Raw genomic sequence first — 14,990 nt, forward strand, 5'->3', positions numbered from 1 at the left:
AAACAGAACAACAATGTTGGTGTCTGGGATGGAATAAATTGTGATTTTCAAGCAATAAATTGAATTTTTTAAAAAATCTAAAGTATCTCACTTGAGAAAGAGCAACCAGGCAGTTGAATAAATATTAGCAGTTCAAAGGGGCACACATAGCTGCTTCAGAATAAGGCTGCATCAAAGGCAGTGACAAACAAAGTATTCTGAAAGCAAGAAGAATATTTTTAAGCCTGTGTGCATGGAGTCTTGAACAAAAAACTGATTGATTCACGTTTACAGAATTTGTTTGAACTAAAATGAATTAATTCAAGGAAGAAAGTGTTCCCTTCCTAGTCTTGAGTGCTTCTATAACCAAGTTGCTGAGAACAAATAAGAGTTCCTAAAAATACATTCCCATTAATGGGTCAAGAAGAATCACAGAGGCCTAATTTCCTTCTGCTCATCAGAAGAGCTGAAATGCTATTTTTTTTTCATTACGAGCATTTAAAACTTAATGATTTAAAGTCAGATACTTAAGAGTGAAAGTCACATCTCCAGCGCATGTTCATACTTGTTTAGCGGCTTCTAAATCTGTGCTTGTAAACAAAATTATTCTTAGTCCTTTGACAACCGCTATTTGTCCTGTAGGAAAATTAGTCCCTAAGGAGATGCAAATTGTTTGCTAGTACTTGATGGCTTTGTAGTAATTACCATGCTATCAGATACCTCAGAATTAAGATAAGCCTTGGCATCAAAATTCCATATGGTTGATTCTAAAATAAGATGCTTAGATGGGCAGAATACTAAATGACATGCATTGAGTAAGTAAAACCCTGGGCCAAGTTCATCTCAGACCTGGAGCTATCACAAGTTGTATCTGAGATCAAACAAAGGTCATGTGGATGCCTCAATATGTAATAAATAATTGAAAAAGTTGCAATTTCAAGGAAGTTCAGGTCAGTTCAGCTGCTCAGTCATGTCTGACTCTTTGCGACCCCTTGAATTGCAGCACGCCAGGCCTCCCTGTCCATCACCAACTCCCGGAGTTCACTGAGACTCAACGTCCATCGAGTCAGTGATGCCATCCAGCCATCTCATCCTCTGTCATCCCCTTTTTCTCCTGCCCCCAATCCCTCCCAGTGTCAGAGTCTTTTCCAATGAGTCAACTCTTCTCATGAGGTGGCTAAAATATTGGAGTTTCAGCTTTAGCATCATTCCTTCCAAAGAACACCCAGGACTGATCTCCTTCAGGATGGACTGGTTGGATCTCCTTGCAATCCAAGGGACTCTCAAGAGTCTTCTCCAACACCACAGTTCAAAAGCATCAATTCTTCAGCGCTCACTTTTCTTCACAGTCCAACTCTCACATCCATACATGACTACTGGAAATACCATAGCCTTGACTAGATGGACCTTTATTGGCAAAGTAATGTCTCTGCTTTTGAATATGCTATCTAGGTTGGTCATAACTTTCCTTCCAAGGAGTAAGTGTCTTTTAATTTCATGGCCACAGTCACCATCTGCAGTGATTTTGGAGCCCAGAAAAATAAAATCTGCCACTGTTTCCACTGTTTCCCCATCTATTTCCCATGAAGTGATGGGACCAGATGCCATGATCTTCATTTTCTGAATGTTGAGCTTTAAGCCATCTTTTTCACTCTCCTCTTTCACTTTCATCAAGAGGATTTTTAGTTCCTCTTCACTTTCTGCCATAAGGGTGGTGTCATCTGCCTATCTGAGGTTATTGATATTTCTCCTGGCAATCTTGATTCCAGCTTGTGCTTCTTCCAGCCCAGAATTTCTCATGATGTACTCTCCATAGAAGTTAAATAAGCAGGGTGACAGTATACAGCCTTGACATACTCCTTCGTAACAGTAACTGATACACATGACTATTACTAAAATTAATCTGCTGCTGCTGCTAAGTCGCTTCAGTCGTGTCCAGCTCTGTGCGACCCCATGGACTGCAGCCTGCCAGGCTCCTCTGTCCATGGGATTCTCTAGAAAAAGTGTACTAATCATAATTTATCTCTGTAGGAGAAGATGAGAGGATGGAGAGTATAACATTTTTCTAATCAATGATGAAAACAACAACACTAAATCAGCCTTTCTCTACACTTGTCCTCATGTACAGAAATCACTGGTTCCCATGTACTCCCATCATCTTTTTGGAGAGTATTCCTAACTTTCTAGCTTTCCTAACCCTGACTTGCTTGATATTAATCCTTTTTCTTTAAAGAAGTATTTATTGAGCATGCATCAAGTCCTCTACTAGATGCTTGGGTTAATTTCAGAATTATCAGAAAGTTGGAAAGTTAGTATGAAGAATTCTCTTGTATACTTTTCAACCAGAGTACTAAAATGTTAATATTTATCTCATGTGCAACATCACTCTCTTCTTACTCTATATAGATATATTTATATACAATATTACACATACTTTATATGAACTTATTTTATACAAGTATTTATTGAAATAAATAAAATATGTCTATATAAGTAATGTATAGTAACATAGAGGTAGAATGATAATGCATATATGTGTGTGTGTGTATATAAATATTTATGTTTTAGGGAGAAAATACTTTTGCTAGATAAAATTTATTCAGGCATGAGATATAGTGCTGTTGGCATTGTTCAATGCTAATGGGTCAATAAAAATAAATAGATATTATTATATGTTTAACATATGTTATATACTAATAGTATCATACATATATTATATAGTATACCATATATATCTTATGTTATATATAGAATACATTTATAACATATTACATAACATACATAGTATATACATGTGTGTGTGCATGCTTGCTCAGTAGCTCAGTCATGTCCAACTCTTTGGGACACCATGAACTGTCCTGCCAGGCTCCTCTGTCTATGGGATTTTCCAGGCAAGAATACCAGAATAGATTGCCATTTTCCTCTCCAGGAGATCTTCCCAACCCAGGGATTGAACCCATATCTCCTGTATTGGTAGATAGATTCTTCACCACTGAACCACCAGGGAAGCCCATAGTGTATACTATATATATTAAATGATCTTTAAACAGAACCTGACTTAAAACCAGATCATATGCTGGCCAGTTGATGGAAATGTTGTAATCAGAGGCTTGTAGGAACATAACCCATTAATATCTCTAGAAGCAATGCTAAGTATTTACCAATTAAGTGTTTATGAAAACTTTATAGAACATAACTACTGTGAATAACAACTGTAATTTACAGCCATACCATCAATTTATTTTTAATACTTCAGTGTGTACTTCCTAAAATTATGGACCTTTCCTTACACACCCACAGCACAATTATCAAAATCAAATCATTGCAATTGATAGAGTGCAATTGTATAGATATTATATAGTAGTCTATAGTAATCTATCAGTAGATTATATTATATAATCTACTGATCTGACAGATTTCTCCATTTGTCTCACTGATGTCCATTATTACAAAATTAAAATATTCTGTTTTCTGGTCTATTTCCTCATCACACACTGCATTTTTTAATCCTGGTGTTTTAGTTTCCTTTAATCTAGGTCAGTTTCTCTGTCTTTCATGACATTTAAACATTTTTGGAGTTTTGGCCAGTTCGTTTATAGAAAGCCCCTTTATTTGGATTTGTTTGATGTCCTCTAATTTAAATCCAGCATGTTTTCAGAGGAATAATATAAAAATGATACAGTATCATTGATATACAATACTAGGATCTATATGATATATCCATTGTCCTAATACTTGGTTACTTGGATGGTGTAGTGTCTACCAGTTAGTCTAATAAAAAGATAGTATATCACATCTGTAGTTAAATAAATGTCTTCTAAGAAAAATCTCCTATAATCATGAAATTAATAGGAAAAGAAAAGATGAAGAAAAATTCTAATTTTAGGCACTAATAGACTATGAAGAAAATAAAATAAGGTAACAGGATAGAATTTGTGTATATTCAAGGATCGAAGACTACTTTATCTTGTTTATAAGTAGCTTAACGTAAATTTTTGAGGTGCTATGTTTATATGTTTTTTTAATTTATTTTTTTATTTTAAATTTTTATTTTTACTTTATTTTACTTTACAATACTGTATTGGTTTTGGCATACATTGACATGAATCCACCACAGGTGTACATGAGCTCCCAAACATGAACCCCCCTCCCACCTCCCACCCCACATCATTCCTCCGGATCATCCCCGTGCACCAGCCCCAAGCATCCTGCATCCTGCATTGGACATAGACTGGTGATTTATTTCTTACATGATAGTATACATGTTTCAATGCCATTCTCCCAAATGATCCCACCCTCTCCCTCTCCCTCAGAGCCCAAAAGTCCGCTCTACACATCTGTGTCTTTTTCGCTATCTTGCATACAGGGTCATCATTACCATCTTTCTAAATTCCATATATATGTGTTAGTATACTGTATTGGTGTTTTTCTTTCTGGCTTACTTCACTCTGTATAATCGGCTCCAGTTTCATCCATCTCATTGGAACTGATTCAAATGTATTCTTTTTAATGGCTGAGTAATACTCCATTGTGTATATGTACCACAGTTTTCTTATCCGTTCATCTGCTGATGGACATCTAGGTTGTTTCCATGTCCTGGCTATTATAAACAGTGCTGTGATGAACATTGGGGTACATGTGTCTCTTTCGATTCTGGTTTCCTTGGTGTGTGTGCCCAGCAGTGGGATTGCTGGGTCATAAGGCAGTTCCATTTGCAATTTTTAAAGGAATCTCCACACTGTTCTCCATAGTGGCTGTACTAGTTTGCATTCCCACCAACAGTGTAAGAGGGTTCCCTTTTCTCCACACCCTCTCCAGCATTTATCGCTTGTAGATTTTTGGATCGCAGCCATTCTGACTGGTGTGAAGTGGTACCTCATTGTGGTCTTGATTTGCATTTCTCTAATAATGAGTGACGTTGAGCATCTTTTCATGTGTTTGTTAGCCATTCGTATGTCTTCTTTGGAGAAATGTCTATTTAGTTTTTTGGCCCATTTTTTGATTGGGTCGTTTATTTTTCTGGAACTGAGCTGCATAAGTTGCTTGTATATTTTTGAGATTAGTTGTTTGTCAGTTGCTTCATTTGCTATTATTTCCTCCCATTCAGAAGGCTGTCTTTTCACCTTGCTTATATTTTCCTTTGTTGTGCAGAAGCTTTTAATTTTAATTAGATCCCATTTGTTTATTTTTGCTTTTATTTCCAGAATTCTGGGAGGTGGATCATAGAGGATCCTGCTGTGATTTATGTCGGAGAGTGTTTTGCCTCTGTTCTCCTCTAGGAGTTTTATGGTTTCTGGTCTTACATTTAATCCATTTTGAGTTTATTTTTGTGTGTGGTGTTAGAAAGTGATCTAGTTTCTTTCTTTTACAAGTGGTTGACCAGTTTTCCCAGCACCACTTGTTAAAGAGATTGTCTTTACTCCATTGAATATTCTTGCCTCGTTTGTCAAAGATAAGGTGTCCATAGGTGTGTGGATTTATCTCTGGGCTTTCTATTTTGTTCCAGTGATTTATATTTCTGTCTTTGTGCCAGTACCATACTGTCTTGATGACTGTGGCTTTGTAGTAGAGCCTGAAGTCAGGCAAGTTGATTCCTCCAGTTCCATTCTTCTTTCTCAAGATTGCTTTGGCTATTCGAGGTTTTTTGTATTTCCATACAAATCTTGAAATTATTTGTTCTAGTTCTGTGAAAAATACCACTGGTAGCTTGATAGGGATTGCATTGAATCTATAGATTGCTTTGGGTAGTATACTCATTTTCACTATATTGATTCTTCTGATCCATGAACATGGTATATTTCTCCATCTATTAGTGTCCTCTTTGATTTCTTTCATCAGTGTTTTATAGTTTTCTGTATATAGGTCTTTAGTTTCTTTAGGTAGATATATTCCTAAGTATTTTATTCTTTTCGTTACAATGGTGAATGGAATTGTTTCCTTAATTTCTTTTTCTACTTTCTCATTATTAGTGTATAGGAATGCAAGGGATTTCTGTGTGTTGATTTTATATCTTGCAACTTTACTATATACATTGATTAGCTCTAGTAATTTTCTGGTGTAGTGTTTGGGTTTTCTATGTAGAGGATCATGTCATCTGCAAACAGTGAGAGTTTTATTTCTTCTTTTCCAATTTGGATTCCTTTTATTTCTTTCTCTGCTCTGATTGCTATGGCCAAAACTTCCAGAACTATGTTGAATAGTAGCGGTGAAAGTGGGCACCCTTGTCTTGTTCCTGACTTTAGGGGAAATGCTTTCAATTTTTCACCATTGAGGATAATGTTTGCTGTGGGTTTGTCATATATAGCTTTTATTATGTTGAGGTATGTTCCTTCTAGTCCTGCTTTCTGAAGAGTTTTTATCATAAATGGATGTTGAATTTTGTCAAAGGCCTTCTCTGCATCTACTGAGATAATCATATGGATTTTATTTTTCAGTTTGTTAATGTGATGAATTACATTGATTGATTTGTGGATATTGAAGAATCCTTGCATCCCTGGGATTGAGCCCACTTGGTCATGATGTATGATCTTTTCAATGTGTTGTTGGATTCTGATTGCTAGAATTTTGTTGAGGATTTTTGCATCTATGTTCATCAGTGATATTGGCCTGTAGTTTTCTTTTCTTGTGGCATCTTTGTCAGGTTTTGGTATTAGGGTGATTGTGGCCTCATAGAATGAGTTTGGAAGTTTACCTTCCTCTGCAATTTTCTGGAATAGTTTCAGTAGGATAGGTGTTAGCTCTTCTCTAAATTTTTGGTAGAATTCAGCTGTGAAGCCATCTGGACCTGGGCTTTTGTTTGCTGGAAGATTTCTGATTACAGTTTCAATCTCCATGCTTGTGATGGGTCTGTTAAGATTTTCTATTTCTTCCTGGTTCAGTTTTGGAAAGTTGTACTTTTCTAAGAATTTGTCCACCTCTTCCACGTTGTCCATTTTATTGGCACACAATTGCTGATAGTAGTCTTTTATGATCCTTTGTATTTCTGTGTTGTCTGTTGTGATCTCTCCATTTTCATTTCTAATTTTATTGATTTGATTTTTCTCCCTTTGTTTCTTGATGAGTCTGGCTAATGGTTTGTCAACTTTATTTATCCTTTCAAAGAACCAGCTTTTGGCTTTGTTGATTTTTGCTATGGTCTCTTTTGTTTCTTTTGCATTATTTCTGCCTTAATTTTTAAGATTTCTTTCCTTCTACTAACTCTGGGGTTCTCCATTTCTTCCGTTTCTAGTTGCTTTAGGTGTAGAGTTAGGTTATTTATTTGACTTTTTTCTTGTTTCTTGACGTATGCCTGTATTGCTATGAACTTTCCTCTTAGCACTGCTTTTATAGTGTCCCACAGGTGTGGGGTTGTTGTGTTTTTATGTGTTTATATGTTTTAAAATTCTTTTGAATTTTAGAAAAGATGGCAGCATTAGCATGGTTTTTGCTACTGCTGCTGCTGCTGCTGCTGCTAAGTCGCTTTAGTCGTGTCCGACTCTGTGCAACCCCATAGACAGCAGCCCACCAGGATCCCCCATCCCTGGGATTCTCCAGGCAAGAACACTGGAGTGGGTTGCCATTTCCTTCTCCAATGCATGAAAGTGAAAAGTGAAAGTGAAAAGTGAAAGTGAAGTCACTCAGTCATGTCAGACTTAGCGACCTCATGGACTGCAGCCTACCAGGCTCCTCCATCCATGGGATTTTCCAGGCAAGAGTACTGGAGTGGGGTGCCATTGCCTTTTCCAAGCGTGGGTTTTAAATCCCCTGAAATCTCCACATAAATATAGAGAACGAGGATAACAAAACCCAAAATCTATAGCCAGTATCTACAAAAATCCAGATGATGAAGCGTACTCATGAACCCAGAAAGGTGAGCAGGTGGGGACCAACCACTGACAGCTACTTACTTGTATGATACCAGCATCTGCACAGAAGAAAACATAAGAAATCAATAGAGCACCTGATGGACCTCAGAACACCAAAATAAGTAACAGGTCTTCACCGCAAAGCTCAGGGAGCCATTCGAGAACAAGAGCTAAAACTGAGAAAGGAATTGCACACACTTCAACAGTGGATAATGCAGTAGGTCTACAGTAAGCTTGCGAAACTTACTTTCACAAGGCAGATATCTTTAACACTTGTTCTCTGATCCTGCAGAAAGAGGTCTAGAGACCAGACCCAAGGCTAAGGTCTTGTTCCTTCTAGTTTGGTTCATAGTAGGTAGCTTGATTGGGAAAGAATCAATTCTGTTTAAAATAAATGAATGTAGGAGAGACTAGAGAAGCCCTTCGAGAATGGACATCACTATGGAGGGAAAAGAAAAGCGGTGTGGAGCTGCAGACATGTCTTCATATTACAGCAGAAGTAGCTGTTCTGTGCCCAGAACTTGAGGGTGGGACTAGAGGGGACGTTGCACTTACTTTTATTCGGGGATTATCATTAAAATCCAATTGCAAAATGAATGTCTTTAATATTGCAAGTGGCCAAGGTTTTATGGAATGGAGAGATTCTTGTGCTGGGGACATAACATGATCAGAATCCAGGAGAAGAATTGGGTCTCCTTTTTTTCCCCTCTCTATTTTCTCCCTCTACCTTCTACTTTGGTATAACTTCATATCTACCCATTTTAAGACAATTTCATGAGGGACCTCTGGATATAGACGGATTGTATCCTGATTGTGGGTAAAACTGAAATGACCAAAATACGTAAGAAAAGATGTCAAACTTTACAAATAACCTGAGAAACTCAAATAAAAATAATGAAATAGCTTAAACCAGTTTTAAGCATAATCAGTGACGTCAGGATGCTTTTAAAATCAGTTTCTCTTTAATTCAAAATGTATGTAAGAATTAAAGATTTTAAAATTTAATAAAAAAAAAAAAAGAAAATGCAAAAAAAAAAAACAAAACAAAATGTAATGCAGCATATAGCTCTATGAGCATATTTTAAAGCATAAATAACTCAGATTTTTAAAATGCAAAAATAATGGCATAAAAACAACAAAACTATTAATATTTTGGTGCCAAGTTAGCACAATATGTCAGAATACTGATAACTGCAATTACAACCACAAGTAAGGAGTGAAACACTGATTTTATAATAGAATTATCTTCATTGATGTAAAATAAACTGTAGAATTAGAGAAATGTTTAGAAAAAACAGGTTTCCTGAGGAAAGAATTATTTATCATTTATTAGGTATGTGACCCTGGAAGAAATAGTCCATGAAACTCAAGAAGGGTATAGAGAATACTTTGGCATAGAAACAAAACAAGATGAAAATCAAAAGACAGAAATAAAAGTCAACAGTATCACACATTGAGTTCATAGAGAAAGAGGATTGGAAAGAAGATTTTGAATTGGATAAGTCAGAGGTTACTTGTAAAAGATGAACAAGTATTTTCAGTATGGGGCTAGGGCAACTTTTATGTAACAGAATAAAAAAGTGATTGAATCGGGCAAATGTAATAGCAATACCTGTGGAACAATCTTCCATTATATACGAGGACACAAGTAAAGAGGGAAATGGAATGGTGCTATTGGAAAAAGGACTATGAGATGACATTTTTGATACAGAGGAGAGATGAGTCCATTCTAAATGGAAGGGGAGGGGCTTGCAGAGACTGAGTTTCAGGGGTTGAGAGGGATAGACCACTGATGGATCAATGTCCCATGGGAAGCAGGAGGCAATGGACTGAAAGCGGAAATAAAGGACGGGCCATGAGATCAATATTGCCACTTCCAGGTGGGGTATGACCTTTAAAATATCCTCCAAAATGTAGACATACTTGATTTTATGTTCCCATTTGGCAGCACAGTAGTGCTATTTCTGATGCTGTGCTGACCATTAAAAAAACTGTTTAACATGACCCTGCCTTCTAAGCATTCATAATCTAAGTGGGGGAAACAAGAACAAATATTAATAGTAATGATGATAGTTAATAATGTTTAAGTTTCTATCATATGCTAGACATTCAGCTAAATTCTTAATATCCAGTATTTCACTAAATGTGTGCCTTCCCTTATAATGTACTTGTTGACCAGAGATACCAAGTTTGAGAAACTCATTCAAGGTCACACACACATTGATATAAATAAAATTCCCATCCAGTTTTGACTCCAATGCCAGCTATTGTGCTGTTTTATCTAGATAAAATATGATTAAAGGTCAAGTTATATCTGATAGGTTTTATTTGTGCTCTAGGGTTTAGAGAATAAAGATCATTATGGACGGGGCTTTCAGCAAAAACTTGTAAAGCCATCGATTGTTGTTTTCTCATTTGACAGCCTTTGGTAACCAGTGTGGACAGGTTTGGAGTAGAGCCTTGGCTGGGCCTGTAGCTGTGACTATGGATATATGACAGAAGTTGGCCTGAAGCAGCGTGCAAAATGTGTTTGTTAGTCAGAGTTCTGTAGGGGAGAAACTCCAACTTTGGTCAGCTCTCTTGCTGAATGAATTTCTGGCTTTGCTTCCCCAAAGGGGCTCACGTGGGGTCACACACATTGGTCTTAGACCCTAGGCCACACCAGTGTTGGAGACAGTGGGAGGAGAAGAGGAATCAAGATCAGGGTACCCAATAGAGCAGTTACAAAACGTGGGTCCCTGGTGGCTCTGTCCCATGGACAAAGGAGCCTGGGGAGCTACAGTTCATGGGGTTGCAGAGTCAGACATGACTGAGCAACTAACACTTTCACTTTCTCAAGACAACAAAACTGGGAAGACTAATTGTGTGGTTATGGCCCGGTGATATCTGACTATCCCAGGGTTACCTGACTGCAAACCCAAGCCCTCCACTTGCTAGTCTCCCCACAGTGGCCATTGCATTTTTTCCGCTAGTTCCAAATGCCTTGCCCCTCCATTGTTCCTTTATATGGCAGGTGCTTCTTCCACCACTAACAACAGGAGGGTTTATCTAATTTCATTGCCTCAGAGTTAAATTTGTTTATCCCAGTGTAATATAGGAAGCTTCCATATTCATCTTTAACTCTCTTTTATTTAACTTCATAAAACAAAGCATGGCATTTCAACTTCCTTATCATTTCATTTTTTAGCAACTTAGAACATGATCTATCAGAGCTTAGACAGAGGATAAGTCAGAGGTCACTACTGTGCTCTCAAGTGGGAAGGGCTTCCCTGGTGGCTCAGTGGTAAAGAATCTGCCTGCCAATGCTGGAGATGCAGGAGACTCAGGCTCGATCGGGAAGATCCCCTGGGGGAGGAAATGGCAACCCACTCCAGCATTCTTTCCAGCCTGGAAGATCCCATGGGCAGAGAAGCCTGGCAGGGTACAATCCACGGGGTGGCAAAGAGTGGGACACAATTTAGTGACTGGGTACACAGGCAGGCCAAGTGGGAACATGAAATCAAGTACTTCTGCCTGTTGCCTTTTGGACCTTATTTTTTCTTTTTTTTTTTTGGCTTGCCTGGTCTTAGTTGCCGCACTTGGGATCTTCGATCTTCATTGTGGCATGCAGGATCTTTAGTTTCTCACTAGAAACGTCACATGACAGAAAGGAGTAGAATGATATATAAATAGTGCTGAAAGAAAAAAAAAAACTATCAACCAAGAATAGCAATAAACTTGCCTTCGAAAATGAGAGATAAAGATGTCCCATGGCAAAAGAGAAAAAGGAAATCCATCATCTCTAGACTTGTTTTACAAGAAATGTTAAAGGAAGCTCTTTGGTTGAAGCCAAAGGTTGGCTAAAACAGTAACATGAAAACCTGCAATCCAATAATTTGGCCACCTGATGTGAAGAGCCAATTCATAGGAAAAGACCTTGATGCTGGGAAAGATTGAAGGCAAAAGGAGAAGGGGGCGGCCGAGGGTGAGATGGTTAAATAGCATCACTAACTCAATAGACATGAATTTCAGCAAACTCTGAGAGATACCGAGGGACAGAGGAGCCTGGCATGCTGCAGTCTCTGGGTCACAAAGAGTTGGACACGACTTAGTGACTGGACAACAGCAACACGATAGGGAGACCACCTAAATGCCCATCAACAGATTATTGGATAAGTTTATTTTTAAGTCACTTGGTCATGTCCGACTCTTTGCAATCCCATAGACTATACAGTCCATGTAATTCTCCAGGCCAGAAAACTGGAGTGGATAGACTTTCCTTTCTCCAGAGAATCTTCCCAACCCAGGGATTGAACCCAGGTCTCCCACATTGCTGGCAGATTCTTTACCAGCTGAGCCACAAGGGAAGCTCAAGAATACTAGAGTGGGTAGCCTATCCCTTCTCCAGCAGATCTTCCCAACTCAGGGATCAAACCAGGGTCTTCCTGCATTGCAGACAGATTCCTCACCAACTGAGCTATGAGAGAAGTCCTGACTGGATAAATAAAATGTGCTATATACAAACACAGATATTTTAAAGAAGAAAAGGAAGATAATCTTGAGCTTTATGCAACATATACAGACCTGGAAGGCATTATGAGAAGTAAAGTTAGCCATAGAAGTATAAATACTGCATGATTCCATTTATATGAGGTATATAAAATATTCACACTCACAGAAACAGAAGATAGAATGGTGGTTGTCAATGGCTAGGGACAGAGGAGAGAAAATGGGAAATTGCTGTTTAATGGGTATAAAGTTTCAATTATATAAGCTGGATGAGTTCTAGAGATTAGCTGTACGACATTGCACCTATAACTAGCAATACTATATTGTGCACTTAAAGATCTGTGCCTTGGGATCTGAAGGTGCAGATCTTAGGTTAAGTACATTTATCAGAATTTAAAAAAAAAAAAATTCTAGTACTGATGTCCCAGGACCTGAGACTCAGTCTTAAGTTTTTTGAGTTCCTTTCTCCCAAGAGGCCTTGAGGGTGATCATGCAGAGAGATCACCTGGCAGAGTTCCCTAACGTGAGCGTTCCCTAGGTGAAATGCAAACTGTGTCTGCCTCCCCACTCCAAGACATTCTTGATTCAGCTCTTGCAGCATCACCTGACCTGCCCACTCAGACATGAGGGTCCCATTACAGACGATGTTCCTTGTGCACCAGCAGTTTGATTTCACTAGCTCCACTTCAGGTAACCACCCAGGATCAAGAGTTCTCTCAGTCATTCCCCGCACCTCAGAGGAAAGAAATCTAGACAGAGTTGTAGCTGTGTGCCTCTCCCACTGACTTGTCTCTGATCTCGCACCTGTAAACAGAAATTATATATATATATATATTTTATTAGACTGAGTATAGAAAAGTACTAGAGCCTCTATTCTTGGAATAAGGCATGTCTCCACATGTTTAACTGTTAATAGATTGGCAGGGCACACAGACCCTGAATTCAACTTAATAAATGAAGTCATTGACCACATTCCTTTTCTCAGCAGAAGCTGAAGGTAATATATATCGTCTGTTCAAGGAAAATCAAACCAGTGCCTGATGCCAGGGATGTGTAAAGACTGCTTGATAGCGCCTCAGTAGGAAGAACATTATTCATTGCGACAAACCTTCTTCTCCCTAGGAGGTGATAATGCAGCTGTTATTACTTTTTATAATTTAGCCAAGAACTGCTAACACAGAGATTTTTATTCAAGGATTTAACAAATTCAAAATAATGGAGCATACTAATAGACCAAATTATATACTCAGTCAATACAATCTTACTCAGAGAACCTGTATTATGTTTTTCAACATTAGGTGATATATTGGGGTAATAAAATTTTTACTCCTTGGTTATCAATTTTAATAATAGTATTATTTTGTCTTTGTGGGATTCTGTATTCACTTAACGAAATCTGTGAGAATTATAAATGGACTTTATGAATGCTAAGTCCGTGCTGGTATGATTTAAATTCAAATAAAAATAGATAGGGGTCATTTATATTAAACAAACTGACCATAACCAAGAGTTTCATTTTCCATTTCCCTTCAATATTTACTGCCCTAACCTTGCACAAACCCAGAAGTGAGATAAGATATACATGTAAACCTTAACCTCCATTAAAACTGGCAGTGAGACTGTGAAAAACTTCCTCTGTGTGTGTAGGGGCAGGGGAAGGGTATTCATAGATTTGTTTAAAATTTATACAAAAGATAAAAAGTGGAAAACATACACAAAACCAGTATAGTAATATATTAGTCTAGAGCTAAGAACTTTTAATTTAGCACCATCACTAATAAATATTTAATGAATAGACAGACCCATACACCATTTAAATGTTTTATTTTGGTTTCAAGTTGAAACAAAACTGTTATATATTTTAAAGTGGAAATAATTCTCCCTCAAGAAGCTTCAGATTTCATCAGCAGAAAATACTCTTACCTCCATTTATAAAATGGCTTTAACTTTTTCAAAGCATGTTTCAACCCATGAAATCTTATTTATTTATATGACTCCCTAGCAGAGAGGTAAAACAATATTATTAGCCACTTTTGCCCTTCATGGGGACCAAGGCACCAAAGAGAGAAGACAGAGCAAACTAGCGTTTATTGAAGCACTGGTATTTTTATTAGCTATAAATTGAATTTCTTTTAATTTGCAAAACTCGCCTGTGAAGTAGCTGTGTTGTTGTTGTTGAGTCACTAAGTTGTGTCTGACTCTTTGCAACCCCATTGACTGCAGCATGCCAGGCCTCCCTGTCCCTCATTATCTCCTGGAGTTTGTTCAAAGTAGGTATTATTAATTTTATTTTCATCCAGGTAACCAAAGGCCTAGAAATCTTAAATTATTTGCCCAATGTCATATAGTTAGTAGGTGCTGCAACCAAGATTTAAAACCCAGGCCCATCTCATTCCAAAATCTACTATATCAGGCTGTTTGAGCTGAATGTTAGAAAACATATTACAAAAACAGGTCAAACTACTTAGTTGAATAGTCTTAAAAGAATTCATGTTTCATGAATCCCAGTGCCATGCAGAGGTAGAGGAAATAAAGCTCCAATATGTAAAATGTTTAAATGAAGATTATATGCCTCAGATTTAAACTACAGTAACTGTCAAGTATCAAAGAAATTCAGTTGTAGTTATAAAAGGTTGTGCAGTTTTGAGGTTTTATATCTGAGTCTTAAAGAATGAGTGA

Source organism: Capricornis sumatraensis, chromosome 12 (assembly GCF_032405125.1).
Source record: "Capricornis sumatraensis isolate serow.1 chromosome 12, serow.2, whole genome shotgun sequence".
Taxonomy (NCBI): domain Eukaryota; kingdom Metazoa; phylum Chordata; class Mammalia; order Artiodactyla; family Bovidae; genus Capricornis; species Capricornis sumatraensis.